At 39.1% G+C, this 17940-nt stretch overlaps 1 protein-coding gene across 5 annotated transcripts in view; it reads right to left on the reverse strand.

Moving 5' to 3' along the window:
• The window catches only part of cmss1 (cms1 ribosomal small subunit homolog), a 366499-nt gene that overhangs the window by 124307 nt on the left and 224252 nt on the right, over nt 1-17940 (reverse strand). The window contains exon 1 of one of the 5 annotated variants that reach the window (XM_060833696.1): nt 12174-12281. The exons of the other annotated variants lie outside the window; for them this stretch is intronic. The gene's annotated coding sequence lies outside the window, so the exon portion shown is untranslated. Of the gene's footprint in view, nt 1-12173; nt 12282-17940 lie in introns of those variants that run through there. 5 annotated transcript variants of the gene reach the window in all.

Raw genomic sequence — 17940 nt, forward strand, 5'->3', positions numbered from 1 at the left:
CAATTCAAGAGCGAACTATACAGTAAATGGAAAAGTCCTGGTGAAAATTGACATACAGAGAGTTAGTCAGGTCCATTGTTCCCAGAAGGTGGCAACGCAAGTCAGTAAAGTAGTCAAGAAGGCAGACGGCATGCTTTCCTTCATTCGACAGGGTATTGAGTACAAGGGTTGGCAGGTCATGTTGCAGTAGTATAGGACTCTGGTTCAGTCGCATTTGGAATACTGCGTACAGTTCTGGTCGCCAGGTTACCACAAGTATGCGGATGCTTTGGAGAGAGTGCAGAGGAGGTTCACCAGGATGTTGCCTGTATGGAGGGCATGAGCTATGAATAGAGATTGAATAGAGTCATAGAGATGTACAGCACGGAAACAGACCCTTCGATCCAACTTGTCCATGCTGACCAGATACCCCAACCCAATTTAGTTCTACTTCCCAACACCCAGCCCATATCCCTCCAAACCCTTCCTATTCACATACCCATCCAGATGTCTTTTAAATGTTGCAATTGTACTAGCCTTCACCACTTCCTCTGGCAGCTCATCCCATACACGCAAAACCCTCTGCATGAAAAAAGTTACTTCTTCGGTCTCTTTTATATCTTTCCCCTCTCACCCTAAACCTATGCCCTCCAGTTCTGGACTCACCCACCCCAGGGAAGGGACTTTGTCGACTTATCCTATCCATACCCCTCATAATTTTAGAAACATCTATAAGGTTACCCCTCAGCCTCAGATGTTCCAGAGAAAACAGCCCCAGCCTATTCAACCTCTCCCTATAGCTCAAATCCTCCAACCCTGGCAACATCCTTGTAAATTTTTTCTGAACCCTTTCATGTTTCACAACATTCTTCCAGTAGGAAGGTGACCAGAAATACACACAATATTCCAAAAGTCGCCTAACCAATGTCCTGTACAGCCGGAACACGATCTCCCAACTCCTGTACTCAATACTCTGACCAATAAAGAAAAGCATACCAAATGTCTTCTTCACTATTCTATCTATCTGTGACTCCACGTTCAAGGAGCTATGTACCTGCACTCCAAGGTCTCTTTGTTCAGCAACACTCTCTAGCACCTTACTGTTAAGAGTATAAGTCCTATTAAGATTTGCTTTCCCAAAATGCAGCACCTCACATTTATCTAAATTAAACTCCATCTGCCACTCCTCAGCCCATTGGCCCATCTGATCAAAATCCCATTGCAACCTGATGTAATCTTCTTCGCTGTCCACTGCACCTCCAATTTTGGTGTCATCTACAAACTTACTAATGATACGTCCTACGCTCACATCCAAATCATTTATATAAATGATGAAATGTAGTGGGCCCAGCCCCGATTCTTGTGGCACTTCACTGGTCACAGGCCTCCAGTCTGAAAAACAACCCTCCACTACCACCCTCTGTCTTCTACCTTTGAGCCAGTTCTGTATCCAAATGACTAGTTCTCCCTGTATTCCATGAGACCTAACCTTGCTAACCAGTCTCCTATGGGGAACCTTGTCAAACGCCTTACTGAAGTCCATACAGATTATGTCTACCAGTCTGCCTTCATCAATCCTCTTTGTTATTTCTTCAAAGAACTCAATCAAGTTTGTGAGACATGATTTCCCACACACAAAGCCACGTTGATTATCTCTAATTAATCCTTGCCTTTCCAAATACATGTACATCCTGTCCCTCAGAATTCCCTCCAACAACTTGCCCACCAGTGATATCAGGCTCACCAGTCTATGGTTCCCTGGCTTGTCCTTACCACCCTTCTTAAACAGTGGCACCACGTTAGCCAACCTCTAGTCTTCTGGCACTTCACCTGTCAATAGCGATGATACAAATATTTCAGCAAGAGGCCCAACAATTACTTTTCTGGCTTCCCACAGAATTCTAGGGCCCATCTGATCAAGTCCTGAGGATTTATCCACTTTTATGCGTTTCAAGACATCCAAGACTTCCTCCTCTGCAATATGGACATTTTTCAAGATGTCACCATCTATTTCCCCAACTTCTATATCTTCCATGTCCTTTTCCACAGTAAACACTGGTGCAAAATACTTGTTTAGTGTCTCTCCCATCTCCTGTGGTTCCACACAAAGGTCGCCTTGCTGATCTGTGAAGGGCCCTATTCTCTCCCTAGTTACCCTTTTGTCCCTAATGCAATTGTAAAAATCCTTTGGATTCTCCCCAACTCTATTTGCCAAAGCTATCTCAGTCCCCTTTTTGCCCTCCTGATTTCCCTCTTAAGTATACTCCTACTGCATTTATACTCCTCTAAGGATTCATTCGATCCATCCTGTCTTCACCTGATATATGCTTCCTTCCTTTTCTTAATCACGTCCTCAATTTCTATCATCATCCAGCATTCCCTATACCTACCAGCGTTTCCTTTCAACCTAACAAGAATATACTGTCTCTGGACTCTAGTTGTCTCATTTCTGAAGGCTTCCCATTTTCCAGCCATCCCATTACCTGTAAACATCTGCCCCCAATTAGTTTTTGAAAGTTCTGCCTAACACCGTCAAAATTAGCCTTCTTCCAATTCAGAATCTTAACTTTTAGATTTGGTCTATCCTTTTCCATCACTATTTCAAAACTAATAGAATTATGTTCACTGGCCCCAAAGTGCTCCGCCACTGACACCTCAGTCACCTGCCCTGCCTTACTTCCCAAGAGTGGGTCGAGTTTGCACCTTCTCTAGTAGGTACATCCACATACTAAATCAGAAGGTTTTCTTGTACACGCTTAACAAATTCCTCTCCATCTAAACCATTAACACTATAGCAGTCCCAGTCTATGTTTGGAAAGTTAAAATCCCCTACCATAACCACCCTATTATTCTTATAAATAACGGAGATCTCCTTACAAATTTGTTTCTCAATTTAACTCTGACTATTAGAGAGTCTATAATACAATCCCAATAAGGTGATTATCTCTTTCTTGTTTCTCAGTTCAACCCAAATAATTTCCCTGGTTGTATTTCTGGGAATATCCTCCCTCAGTAAGCTATAATGCTATTCCTTATCAAAAATGCCACTCCACCTGATTATTTTCATTAGAAAGACAGAGTTTGAGGTCTACAAAATCATTAGAGGTATAGACAGAGTGGATAGCAAGAAGCTTTTTCCCAGAGTGGGGGACTCAATTACTGGGGTTCATGAGTTCAAAGTGAGAGAGGAAAGGTTTAGGGGAGATATGCGTGGAAATTTCTTTATGCAGAGGGTGGTGGGGGCCTGGAATGTGTTGCCAGTGGAGGTAGTAAAAGCAGGAACTATAGCATCATTTCAGATGTATCTAGACAGATACAGGGAACAAAGGGATACAGATCTTTAGAAAATAGGTGACAGGTTTAGATAGAGGATCTGGATCAGTGCAGGCTTGGAAGGCTGCAGGGCCTTTTCCTGTCCTGTAAGGTTCTTTGTTCTTCCAAACATTCAACCTCAAGAGGTCATGGTCATCAGTGACTGTCAGTCTCTGGTGGTTATTGTAAATATTCACCACCTTCATATCATGTTTCCTTGTAGTGAAGGTATGGATACCTTAGAAGGTCAGGGCTCAGTGACTAGTAAATTGTACAAATGTATTTGGTCTCTGATGCACATCCTTTAGCAATGAGTATAATGGTGGTGATGGCACATTTCAAGACACAATTATGTCTCAAATAAACTTCCAATATTTTAATAAGTATCTCATATTATTTTATATCCCGATCACTTATAAAAGCACAAGAAAGAAGAGCAAAATAAAATAAGAGGTTATCTGATCTTTTAAACATCTTTTAAAACATGCTCTTTTCTACCAAATCAAGCACTTCTCCAACATTTTTACCTTCTCAAGGGAGACAAATAGACAAGGGAGACAAGGGAGACAAATAGTCATACAATATTAAATTGAGAATTTGTAAAATTCCACTGCATGTTAGAAAGTAATTCAGAATGTACTCCACTACATTGGCCTAAAATTTAAATTTACAAAGTTGCCATCCAAGGTGTTGTTCCTATGGAAACCACCTGAGTCGCAAGAATTATTTTCAGGTTTTTATTATTCAAATTCAAGCTTTTAAGTTCACACTTGTAGCCCAAAGTCCTACTCTTTACTACATAATCATCCAGAAGCTTATTTAAAGTGGTTAATCAACACAACAATAACTCTTTTTGATGAGCGTTCATAACATTCATCATTCTGTGGCATGAGAAAAGTCAGTTCTCAGTGTGTGAAGCTTGCATTTAAATCTTCTAGTTATGCATTTATACATTCTCGTTCTGTATAAGATAAATCAACAGTTTACATTTAAGTTGGTTACGCCTTTCATCATTTTGACCTGAATCATGTTTTCATTCAATCTTCATTACTTTTATGGAAAACAACTAGAGTTTTAAGTGCGATTGCTTATAAATTATGCCAATGCATTTAGATAGTCCGTTTAGAGAAATAAATTTTCACAAACAGGGAGTTCAAAGTATCAGGAAAATATATTTGGTCTAGGGGTAGTGGGGCAAACAGTGTTGATGAATTGTAGGAATACAAATTTCAAAGTATGTAACAGCAGAAAAAAATCACAGTAAGCATTGATAAGGCTACAGGACTTTTCATAACTTGGTAATGATCTTTCCTGGGAGAAACTGAGGACTGCAGATGCTGGAGCTCAGTGTTGAGAGTGTAATGCTGGAAAAGCACAGCAGGTCAGGCAGTATCCAAGGAGGAGGAGAATCAACGTATCGGGCATAAGCCTGATTTCTGCCTCACAGCATCAGGGACCTGGGTTCAATTCCACCCTCAGGTGATTCTTTGTGTGGAGTTTGCGCACTGACCCTGTGTGTGTGGGGGTTTCCTCCAGGTGTTCCAGTTTCCTCTCACAGTCAAAAGATGTGCAGGTTAGGTGGATTGGCCATGCTAGATTGACCATAGCATCCATGGATGAGCAAGCTAGGTGGGTTAGTGATGGAAAATGAAGAGTTACAGGGATGATGTAGGTCTGAATGAGATGTTCTTCCGACAGTCGGTGCGGACTCGATGGGCTGAATGATCTACTCTCACACTGTAGGGATTCTATGAAATGGATAGATCTTACAGTTTGGTCCAAGTCACTCTACTTTCCTAATGTGCTGTTCTAATCCATGAATCTTGTTAAATTGACAAAAATGTTTATATCTCATGGATATTGTCTATATTGGAATTGTTCATCTTTCAGATTTATGTGAGTCTGGTTTCCAAATCACAACATGTATGTTTTTGCCAAGAATGTAGTTCAGGATAATGGGAACCATTGAGAATGGGTAATATCTGGCAGTATATGAAGTTCTTTTTGAATGTATCTTGAATCATGAAAGCAGCAACCCCTGTCGCAGAGGAGTCAAATTTGGAACAAGCCTCAACCTCAACTTAAATAAAGTCAATCAGAAGAGTTGGTCCACAAGCAACGTACTTACATAAACTGCAGTGTGATTGGTACATTCTATTACATAACCCTTAAAACTCATACAGGCACATTGTAAGGGTTATATTGTGCCAACTAATGCAGCTGGAAAATTCCGAAGAAAATCACTTGAGGGAAAGCAGGAAGCTCTGGCTGTCAAAACTTCATTAATTTTTTTTTGAAAAGTAGAATCTACAGAAACTGATACACACTTGAACAGAATAGATCACATTAAAGGTGCAATATGTCCATTTTGCCAGCACATGCAATACAATGCAAATGCAATAGGCTTATGGTACTTGGCTCTAAAGCAAAGCCTCAGTGAAAGGAAAACATCTGATAGAGGGGTGACACTGGCTTTAATCAGAATGAGTATGTGAGATACATCAAACTGAAGCCTGAGGAAACACATTGCTTCCTTACACTTAGATGCTAAGCAGAGAAGCATGGCGGAACAAATAACTGTCAGGTAAACTTAGCTTTAGTCACTACGTCACCCCACAAACCTCACAACATCAATCACACTGGCTGAACACTGATGCAACCAAAGAAGAATGTCTGATTCACCAGGACCGACCCACTATAATCTCTTCAAAAAACCAAGAGAGTCTTTGAAAGGTTCACTGAAAAAGGAATTAATTTATGGAATCTATGTCCCACCAAATGAGAAATGAGGTTAACTCAAGTTTAATGTGCCACATTAAGAAATAGTTTATTCTAACTTATGAGAACAATTTAAATAAATACTTGATTAGTTTTCGAAATCTTTTTAAACTTGTGTAAGGAATCACAATGCTCTCAAGTATACATATATGGTATTGAGTTTGGCTTTCACATAATACCATAAATAGAAATAAAACAATATAATCCACATCAATCATGGATTTATAACTGCTATACTGAAACCAATACATCTGTGACAAGAAGCTGTTTAAAGCATTTAACACATTGGTGGATGAATGAATCCGAACATTGGTGGCAGTATTGTGGGATATAGGAAAGATTCATCTACCTCAGATTTAAAATTAGCAATTATCTAGCATCAACTGTATTTGTGGAAGAGTTCCAAACCTCTATCACCCATTTTGTTCATCTCTCCCAAACAGTCTGGTCCCAGTTTTTAGATTTAGGCCACCCAGTTATAGAATCTCCAACCCTGTCTTTTCCTGTTAATAATGTGTAAATGTCAATCAGATCACCCCTTAATTTTCTAAATTATAGAGAAAACAGGCATAATTTGTACAATCCCTCTTCATAACTTAACCACTGAAGTGCAGGTATCATTCTTGTAAAGACCAATATATCCTTCCTAAGGTGTGGTGCCCCAGATCTGTTCACTGTATTCCAAGCAGGGTATACCCAGGGCTTTGTATAGATGCAGCATAATTTCTGAGCCCTTATACTCCAGTCTGCTAGATATTACATTAGCCACCCTGATTAGTTTCTGCACCTGTTTGTGGCATTTTAAAAATCGATGCATTTGAAATGCCAAGTCTCTTTGAAAATCCATTGTATTTAACTTCATACCATCTAGAATATATCCTGGTCTATCCCTTTTCGGTCCAAAATATATAACCTTATATTTACCTACAATGAGGTCCATCTGCCACAGGTTTGCCCATTCACTTAGTCTATCAATTTCCTTTCATTATTCAATACTACATCTACACTATCTATATTGCCACCTAAATTTGTGTCATCCGCAAATTTGGTTATATGATTTTGCATCCTATTCAAATTGTCAATAAATAATGTGAATAATGAAGCCCTTGTGGGCCATCATGAGTCACATTCTGTCAATTTGAATACCTACCCATTAGCCCTGTTGTTTGTCACTCAACCAATTTCCCAGGAATGTCAGTAACTTGCCCTCAATTCTGTGGGCTGCCAATCCGCGGCCACTGATTCTGTTTTAATTTACAGGATTAGTGGAACAGCACTTAATTGGCAGAGGGAAGGTGAACTCAAGCAGAATTAGAGTTGTACCTCTGCTATCTGCTAACTTATGTCCTTGGAAACCCAGTTGTTTCCCTTACCCTGGAAGATTCCTCAGGCACACCTGACTCTGATCTCAGTGGAAGCAGGCTATTTGGCATATTGTGTCCTCTCCAGCCATCGTAAAATCAGAAGTGATCGGATAATCCTGAATTCCATTTTCCTACTTTACCCGATAACTCTTGATCCCATTAGCGATGAGAAATCAGTCTATCTCAGCCTTAAATATACTTAATGACTCAGTCTCTACAACCCTCTGCTGTAAATAATTCCATAGATTCACTATCCTCGGAGAGAAAAATATTTCCCTCATGGGAATATGTCCAGATAATTATAAATATCCCCACATGAGTCTCAACTGGGCAACCTCTTACTCTGACATTAAGGCCTCAAGTCCTAGACTCTCTCACGAGGGGAAACAACCTCTTTTTTTCTGCCCTGTCAAGAGCTATAGGAATTTTGCATGTTTCAACAAGATCTCCCCTCAATCCTCTAAACTCTCCAATGAGCACAGATCCAAACTTCAACTTTTACTCAAAGGAAAGTCCCTCCATACCAGGAATCAATACACTGAACCTTCTCTGGACTGCTTCCAAGGAGACCAGATCACTGCTTGAATAAAGAGGCTATAATTGCTCACAGTATTTCAGCAGTTGTCTCACAATTTTAGTTTTAGCAAGACCTCCCTATTTTTGTTCTCCATTCTTTTTAAATTAAAGGCCAACTTTCCATTTGCCTTCCCTATTAGTTACTGAGCCTGGGTGCTAGCTTTTTGCAATTCATATACCGGCAGCCTGAATATCTGTGCTCCAGCTTTCTGCAGTCTTTTCCCATGTAAAGTCAGCTCTTCTACTCTTTCTGCCAAAGTGCATAACCTCACATTTTCCCATAGTATTCTTCATCTATAAAGTTTCTGCTCATTCACATACCAGTTTATATTCCTCTGTAGACTCCTTGTGTCATCCTCACCACTTGCCTTTCCACTTATTTTTGTGTCATCCCCAAACTTAGTGATAGCACTTTCACTTTCATCCTCCCAGTCATTAATATTTATTATAAATTCTTGTAGCCCAGTAACGATCTTTGTGGCACTCTACTACTTAAAGTTGCTATTCTGAAAATGCTTCCTTTATCTCAACTTTGTTTTCTCTTTATTAACCAGTCCTCTATCCATGCTAATATACTAACTCCAACACTATGGGCTCTTATGTTGTTAGGCAGCCTTATGTTCAATGCTTTCTTGAATGTCTTTTGGAAATCCAAATGTATTACATCTACTGGTTCCCCTTTATCTATCCTGCTTATTACCTCTTCAAAGAATTATAATTAACTTTCTAGGCACATGTTCCCCTTCATGAAGCCATGCTAACTTCTGCTTGATTATATTTAGCATTTCTGAATGCTTTGCTATTACATATTTTATAATAGTCTCGGACACTTTCCGAATGACACATTTTAAGTTAGCTAGTCTATTGCTTACCTCTTTTTTTTGTCTGCCTCCCTTTTTGAGTAGGGACAGTACACTGGCAGTTTTCCAAAACTCTGGGACTTTTCCATAATCTAAGGATTCTTGCAAGATTCCTACCAGTGCTTCATGAGCTCTGTAGTTACTTCCTTTAAATTCCTAAAAGGCAAGCCATCAGGTCCAGGCCTTCAATAATTTCTTTAGTACTTTTCCCTTGTTACTTAGTACTTATTTCCCTCCCCTCACCTTCACTTTAGCCCCTTTTTTATTAGCACTTTTGGAATGCTAATAGTGGCGACTACCATGAAGACTGATGCAAAGTACTTGTTCAACTCTTCTGGCATTTCCTGGTTCCCTATAATTAGCTCCTCAGCCTTGTTCTCAGAGGTGTTCACTATTGTCTTTCTCCTCCTTTTCATATATTTAAAGAAACTCTTATTGTCAGTTTTTATTTTACTTGCTCGTTTACCTTCATTGTTTATTTCCTCTCTCTTTCCTTCTTACTAATTTTTTTGTTGCCTTTTAAAACCTTTCTAATCTTCTGATTTCCCATTTATCTTTGCCACGTAGGTATGTTTTTTTCTTCCAATTTGATACTGCCCTTAACTTCGCTGGGTAACAATGGTTGGTGTATCTCTTTCCCAATCTATAAGTTTATTGACAAAAAAAGAGAATTTCAGCTGTCAGGAAAGACTGGGGTATGCTTGTACTATTTTCTTTGGTGCACATGAGGTGAAATGTGTAAGATTACAAGAGGCTTGGCAAGAGGGAGGAAGCCAGTTCCCTTAGCTGGTGGATCAATACTAAGGGGCACAAATTTCAAGTCAATGCTAGAAGGATTAAAAGGAAAATTGAGGAAATTTCTTTTCACCCACATGGTGAGGATCTGGAACTCACCATCTGAGAGGATGGTAGAGATAGAAATCGTCATCTTTAAAAATTATTTGGTTGTGCCCTTGAACAACCACAGCCTGCACAGCTTCTCAGATGAAGAGTCAGAAAGAGGGATTAGGGTTGTCAAGTTTTCCATCTAGCACAGACATGATGGGCTGAATGGCTTCCTTCAGTAATGTAAGCTTTCTCTGTCTCTATGACGGAAATTATTTTTGTGGGGCACTGGAGAGAAATGTGCGTTGCCAATGTGAGAAAGAAACAAATCTCTTTCAGTGCAGCAGCATGCATACAAACTTGCAAAGACCATCACTGAAAAGAAAGAAGAGAAAAATCAATGTTTTAACTGGATCACACCAGTGTTCAGCTAAACCCCAGTCACACAACATAAAAAAAATCAAATTCTTTTCCTGAGTTGAAAATAATCTGAATTCAATTTTCACACTCCACATTTTACTTCACTAGTTTAATAATACTAAACAACAGTAAGAAAATGTAAAACAAAAAATGATGGACGTGTTTGAAAGTGTACATGCAGTTTGCTAACAGGAAGATGGGTAAGTCAGAGAAGAGCTTGTCACAAGGTAGAGAACTTGCCAGTTCTTCACATTAGTAATGTGGTGAGAAGTCTACAAGTCATGGTTGAATTTTACAAGTTTCTGAGTTCATTGAAATGTTATCCAAAATATATGAGCTAACACAGACTAACTGGTGCCGTTTTTTGCAAATGAGGGATGCTGGTCTGTCATTAAGTGAAAGTAATAGATGGTTAGTCCTGAAGATGTATGATGTGGTTTCTAATGTTGTATGTTCTACAAATAGGGTCCCAGGTCATGTCGGCAGGAAATCCATTTTGTAATTTTTGAGGTACAGAGTTTACAAAATTACATTAAATTAAACAGACGAAAGAAAGGCACAGAGCATCAAACATCTTTTACTTGTGTACTGGAAAAGCAGTATAAGTCATTGTTATCCAGTAAAGTTTCTCAAGGGAAAAAAAGCAGCATTCATCCATTGAATATAGTTGAAAAAGGGAACCGTAACTGCTGGTTTTTGGCATGAATGCATGTTCCTCAAAGTTATTAACACTCCCTTACCAATTATTGTCCCCCTCATTCCCTCCTCAAAAAAACAGTTATTAAAGAACAGTCGTATTTTACAAATTCTATTAATATTAACACCATTAAACTTTTGATAACTTGAAACCAAGTGCTTGTAAGAAAAGGAGAATTTAGCAGCTTCTTGAGGGCACCTTTGTCCAAGCCCTAAACAAATAAAGGCTCACATACATCATGATCACTCATTTGACCGAGTATCCACTGAGTTTGCAGAGACAGCCTTCATATCTCAATATAGTGATAAATGAGTGCTATTTATCTGTGAATATTTATAGAGTCCTCTGTGCAGTGACCTAACAGCTTTAAGCATTTTCATTTTGTTTCACATATCAGAAACGTTTACTTTAATGTTCAGAAATCTGCACCAGGTGAAGTTTAGCAGAATAGGCATGACAATCTGTTATATTTGATTCTCGGAAAAGGACGCAATGGCTGCTGTAAATTTGCCTTTTTCATTCCTGTCTAATAGATTTCTTTGGCAGCTGTTGGCTAAGCCATAATGAAATGGAGGAGAAAGTGAGGTCTGCAGATGCTGGAGTATCAGAGCTGAAAATGTGTTGCTGGAAAAGCACAGCAGGTCAGGCAGCATCAAAGAAACAGGAAATTCGACGTTTCGGGCATAAGCCCTTCATCAGGATTCCTGATGAAGGGCTTATACCCGAAACGTCGAATTTCCTGTTCCTTGGATGCTGCCTGACCTGCTGCGCTTTTCCAGCAACACATTTTCAGCCATAATGAAGTGGAGTATATTCCAGGTCAGAGACAGTAAAGGTTCATCCATGAGATGTTATACAAAGAAAACTACCTGGAATAAAAGATACAAAACTTAACACACACTCCAGCCATGCTTCACTAGAGGCATAGCCCATCAGTAAAGATGTTTCTTCAGCAGAAAATACTTTGGCCATTGAGGGATCAACAAAGAGGACAGGCAAAGTCCAAGCCAGAGGATTTCAAACAAAATAAAAAGTTGAAGCCAAAGTAGAGACAACAGTCTTTCAAGCAGAACCATCTTCAGTTTGATGTTTCCTTTAAGTTAAATCTTCATGAGCTGTCAGCAGTGTAAAAAAATTCACAGGAGGCAATTAGTGCACTTGTAGGAAGTGCACACGATTTTCAATATTTCAATATGTCAACCTTCGGTGTAGGATTGAAGGAAGGATTGTCCTAAAGTTTTAAGGAGATACCATTTCTCAAAATATCGTTAGCAAATAACTGACATGCATTAGTCTCTTTATCCTGCATTCCCAGCAGTAAAAACACCACATTAAGAACAATTCAGGTGGTGGTAATCTTACCTCGTAACCCAGAGGCACAAACTCTGGGGAAATATCTGTAAATCCCACTTTGGCAGTTTGTGATTTAAATTCAGTTAAGTCAATAAATTTGGAATCACAAGCCACTATTAGAAATTGAGTTGTTGTAAGAACTGATTTGCACATATCCTTCAGGGAAGAAGCTTGTTATTCTTAGCCAATCTGGCTTACATGTGATTCTTAACTGCCCTCTGAAACGGTCAAGCTAGCTACAAAAGTAACTAAGCAACCACCCTCTCACGGATAATTAAAGATGAACAATAAATGTTGTAATTTTCAGGAATATTCACATCCTATGACTGAGTGAGGGAAAAAATGACTTTCAAGACAAAATTCACTGCTTCATCCTTACGTCGTCCATTCTTGAAAAGAAAAAAACACAATTAAAAAGCTCTGTGCCACAAGCAACTTTAGATGTTCACAGGAAAAAAGTATTACATGTTGATGTACTTTAAGGACTGAATGGTATTTGGCATGAAATCAGTACTTGTACTTCAGAACCAGCTAAAAAGGAAGCTGTGGCTTGCCATCAAGGCCATTCCTAGGGTTACTAAAATAAACACTAACTTTCATTGTCTTAAGTAATGATCCACTTATAAATGTAAAACACTAACACGAGTGCTGAGAATCCACCTTGATAATTTTAGACTAATTTATAAAAGTACTTTTTCCAAAAGTTTCTAGATATGAATGATCAATCTTGACTAAATGAAGTTATCCACCCTTCTGTTCTACTCTCCTTGACGTCACTATTAAGTCAGTCATACTTAGTTCCCAGTACTGTGAGATGTTTAGACAGTCTAGAATAAACACACTCACAAATGATTTCCAGTACAAAAATGTGGTTGAACTGTTTGAAGAGAAGTTTAAAATTGCACTGATTGGGCTTTCCAATATGACATCATTGGCATAACCTTGACAGACCTAACTCAAACTTTTATTTTAAGTAGGATGTTTTAACCCCTTGCTTAATCTTCTTCATGGTTTAGGAATTGATAGGCTGGATTTTTTTTTCGCTCCTTACAAAGCTAAAGCTTTATTGGAAGGCCCATGACTTCATTCAAGTTGCTTATCATTAATTATGTGTCCTGCCAGTAAATATCACCAGGTTAGTTCATTGTAGGGAAATCCACTGTTATGACCTCACCCAGCATCTTCTCTGTTTATGCCATTCAGAAAGTAGAGAAGCACTCCACCTCTACTCTCTTTTCCCTCTGTTCCTGAGGAGATATATCACATCGCACAAGTACTTGGCACAGTGTGTTAGTATTCCAGCACACCTTTGGTGTTGCTTTTCCTATCTACAAGTGTAGTTCAGCTGCCAAAATTTCTGGCTCCCAAAGTTGCAGGTTGTGGGTTCAAAATCCACACCAGAGTTTGAGGGTAAAAATCAAGGTTAACACTTCGATGTAGAGGATTATATATTTTCTAAATAACCTTTGCAGAGATGTTACTACACACCCCTGGAACAGATAGGATTTGACCCCAGGCTTCCTCACTCAGAGGTAGGATACCGCCATTGCACCACAACAATCCTTCAGATAACATGTTAATGTTTGTTTTCATTCAACCTATTTTCCTAATCAATCTATTCAGAGATGTTATTACATATCACTGGAGCAGGTAGGACTTGAACCTAAGCCTCCCAGTTCAACTACCTCAGTACCTTGAGATGAGGTATTAAACCTAAGCTCCATCATCCCTCTCAGGTGTACAGAATGGACTCTATTGCGAAGAGGAGCAAGGAATCTATTCCTTGTGTCCCAGCCAATCAATACATAGGTTAGTTGGTAGCATCCCTGCTCCAGGTTCGAGTCTCACCCCAGGACCTGATGGCCTATGATGATGAGTTGGTAAGTGGAACAATTTGTAAATTCTTTCAACAAATGCCAATTCCTGTTGCTAAGTGCATAAGAAATATCAGGTCAATCATATAATGAAAAAGAAGTTGGAGCCTCTACCATCGCTACCCATTGATGCTGCGAGAATGTTTATCAAGCAGAGGAATCTAGAACTAGGGGGAACAGTTTAAAGTAAGAGAGTTCTCTGAAAGATAGAGATGAGAAGGAATTTTGTCTCTCAAAAGAAAGTTAGTCTTTGCATCCTCTTCACTAGAGAGCAGAGAAGCTGGATCATTGACTAATTAAAGGCTGATTTAGACATATTTTTGATTGATAAGGGAGCCAAATGTTATAATGTTCAGTCAGCAAACTGGAGTTAAGGCTACAATTATAACAACTTTGATCTTGCTGAATAGTGCAGCAAGCTTGAGGGCCTGAATTACCCACTGTTGTTCCTATTTTTTGTGTTATTGTCTTATGATCGTATATGTAAACTTACAGGAGCTACAAGATAACCATTAAGATTGACAACCCCAGCAGTTTATTTTTCATAACATTACTGAGAATATTAAGTGTCCCACTAATGTGACAAGACCATCTTACCAGAATAGGCCATTCTTTCTCTGCTGGGATGCTCAGATTCAAAATAGGAGTTGAGTAAATGATAGCATGAGGCTCAGTGTTACCAGTGATAAATAAATAAATATAGAGAGTGTGGAAAGCATGGTGCACAAGAAAATATTAAAAGAGCAAGACAAGTTATGAGAACCTATTTGAACACCTCATACCTAAGTGCACATAGTATTCGGAATAAAGTTAATGAGCTGATGGCACAAAGAAATGGGTACGGCCTAGTGGGGATTATTGAAACATAGTCATAGGAAATCCGAACTGGAAGTTAAATGTCCAAGGGTATTTGATATTTCAAAATGATAGATAAGAAGGAGCAGAAGGTGGAGATGCTTTATTGGTTAAGGAAGACTTCAAGGCTATATTAAGAAACAATATTGGCACTAGGGACCAAACGTTGAATTAGACTGGATGGAAATAAAAACACTTGGCAGGTGTAATTTACAAGCCCCTGATCAGTACTTCTGAGGTAGGGCATAGTATAAACCAAGAAATACCAAGGGCTTATGAGAAGGGCACAACGGTAACAATGGATGATTTGAACATGCATTATGACTAGATTAATCAATTTATGAAGGATAGCCTTGAAGAAACATTCCTAGAGTGTACAAGGGACTGTTTCATAGAGTATCATGTCATAGAGCCAACCAGAGACCTGGCTACTTTAGAATGGCCTTATGTAACAAGGAAGAATTGTTTAATGGTATTGTACTCAAGGATCCTCTTGGAAGGAGTGACCACAACATGCTAGAGATTCAAATGCAGATTGAAGGACAGGGTCTTTCTGATTGAAGACAGAGTCGCATACAAGAGTTTTAATGTTAGACAAAGGTATTTATACAGGCCTGAGGAAGGAGTTGGCCCAAGTGGATTGGACAAATCTAAAAAAGGGTAGGACAGTTTAAGAACAATGGAAGTTTTTTGAGGAAGTAACGAAGAAGATTGATGAGGGCAGAGCGGTGGACATAATCTTCATTAAGGTGTTTGACAAGGTTCCTCTTGGTAAACTGGTTAGCAACATTAGATTGCACGGAATACAGGGAAAACTAGCCATTTGGATACAGAACTGATTTGGAGGATGATGGTGGCAGGTTTGCCTTTCAGACTGGAGGCCTATGACAAGTGATGTGTCACAAAGATCGATGCTGGGCCCACTACTTTTCGTCATTTATGTAAATGACTTGGATATGAACGTAGGAGGTATAGTCAGTAATTTTGCAGATGACACCAAAATTGGAGGCATAGTGGATAGCAAAGAATTTAACCTCAAAGTACAACAGAATCTTGATCAGATAAGCCAATGAGTGGCAGTTGGAGTTTAATTTAAATAAATGCAAAGTACAAATCGGAGAAGGATTTATACACTTAATGGTAACGTCCTGGTGTTGCTGAACAAAGAGACTTTGGAATGGAGGTTCATAGTTCCTTGAAAATGAAATCACAGCTAGATAGGATTTTGAAGAAAGCATTTGATATGCTTACCTTCATTGGTCAGAGCATTGAATATAGGAGTTGGGAGGTCACGTTGCAGCTACACAGGACATTGGTGCGGCCACTTTTGGAATAGTGTGTGCAATTCTGGTCACCTTCCTACAGGGAGGATGTTGTGAAACTTGAAAGGGTTCAGAAAAGACTTACAAGGATGTTGATAAGGTTTTAGGGTTTGAGATATACAGTAGAGAGAGGCTAAATTAGCTGGGGCTGTTTTCCCTGGAGAGACAGAGGCTAAAGAGTGACCTTATAACAGTGTATAAAATCATGAGGGGCATGGACAGAGTAAATAGACAAGGTCTTTTACCTAGGGTCTGGGGGGCCCAGAACTGAAGGGCATAGGTTTAGTGTGAGAGGGGAAAGATTCAAAAGGGACCTAGGGGGCAACTTCTTCACACATAGGGTGGTGTGTGTATGGAATGAGTTGCTAGAGGAAGTGGTGGAGGCTGGCACAAAAACAACATTTAAAAGACATCTGGATGGATACATGAATAGGAAGGGTTTAGAGCGATATGGGCCAAGTACTGGCAAATGGGGCAAGATTAATTTAGGATATCTGGTTGGCATGGACGAGTTGAACTGAAGGGACTGCTTCTATGCTGTACACCTCTATGACTATGACTTTAAGATACTAAATACCTCTCTATTAAAGCATATTCCTGAGATGAAGAGGAATGATTAAAAGGTGAAAAATCATCCATGGCTTATTAAGGAAGTCAATGATAACACAAAGGCAAAAATTAGGGCATATCATACTGTGAAATGGCATTCTAGAAGATTGAGAGAACTTTAAATGTCAGCAAACAGTTGTTCACAATGAAATCAAAAGAACTAAGATGAACTACGAAAGAAACTATCAGAAAGCAAAAGCACTGAAAAGAAAAATTTCTATAAGTATATAAAAAGAAAAAAATGTGAGAGCAAATGTTGACCCTCTAGGGTGAGGTAATAATGAGATAAACTCAGAAATGACAGAGGCACAAAACCAATATTTTGTCTCTGTTTTCATAGTGAAGATTATAATTTCTTCCCCAAAGCTGCAGTTACTACAGGGTTACTTGGTGAAATTACTATAACTAGGGAGAAGGTATTAAGTAAATTGATGGGATTAAAGGCAAATAAGTCCATAGGGACTAATGGTCTGCACCTGAGGGTGTTAAAGGAAGTGGCAGTAGAGATAGTGAATGCATTGGTTATGATTTTCCCAAATTCCCTGGATTCTGGAAAATATACCAATGGATTGGAAACATGCTAATGTGACACCCTTATTCAAAAAAGGAGGTAGTCAAAAAGTGGGTCAATCACAAAGGAGGAGATAACAGAATATTTGGAAAAACAAAACTCAATTCACCAGTGTCAGCATGGTTTCATGAAAGGCAAGTCATACTTGACAAATTTGCTAGAGTTCTTTGAGGATGTAATCAGCAAGATAGATGATGGGGATCCAGTGGATGTGGTATATCTAGACTTCCAGAAGGCATTTGATAAGGCACCACATAAGAAGACTGATTGAAAAGATTAGATCCCCAGGTGTTAAGGGTAAAATTTGGCTTGAAGATTTGACAGAAGATTGGCTGACTGATAGAAAGCAGAAGGTTGGGATAAATGGCAAACTATGACTAGTGGGGTATCATAGGGGTCAGTTCTCAGACCTCAACTATTTACAATTTATATTAATGATCTGCAAGCAGGACAGCGTATAACATAGCAAAATTTGCAAATGAAACAAAGTAGGTGGGAATGCAGGCAATGATGAAGAGGTAAAGTGTTTGCAGATGGATATTGAT

Source organism: Hemiscyllium ocellatum, chromosome 12 (assembly GCF_020745735.1).
Source record: "Hemiscyllium ocellatum isolate sHemOce1 chromosome 12, sHemOce1.pat.X.cur, whole genome shotgun sequence".
Taxonomy (NCBI): Eukaryota; Metazoa; Chordata; class Chondrichthyes; order Orectolobiformes; family Hemiscylliidae; genus Hemiscyllium; species Hemiscyllium ocellatum.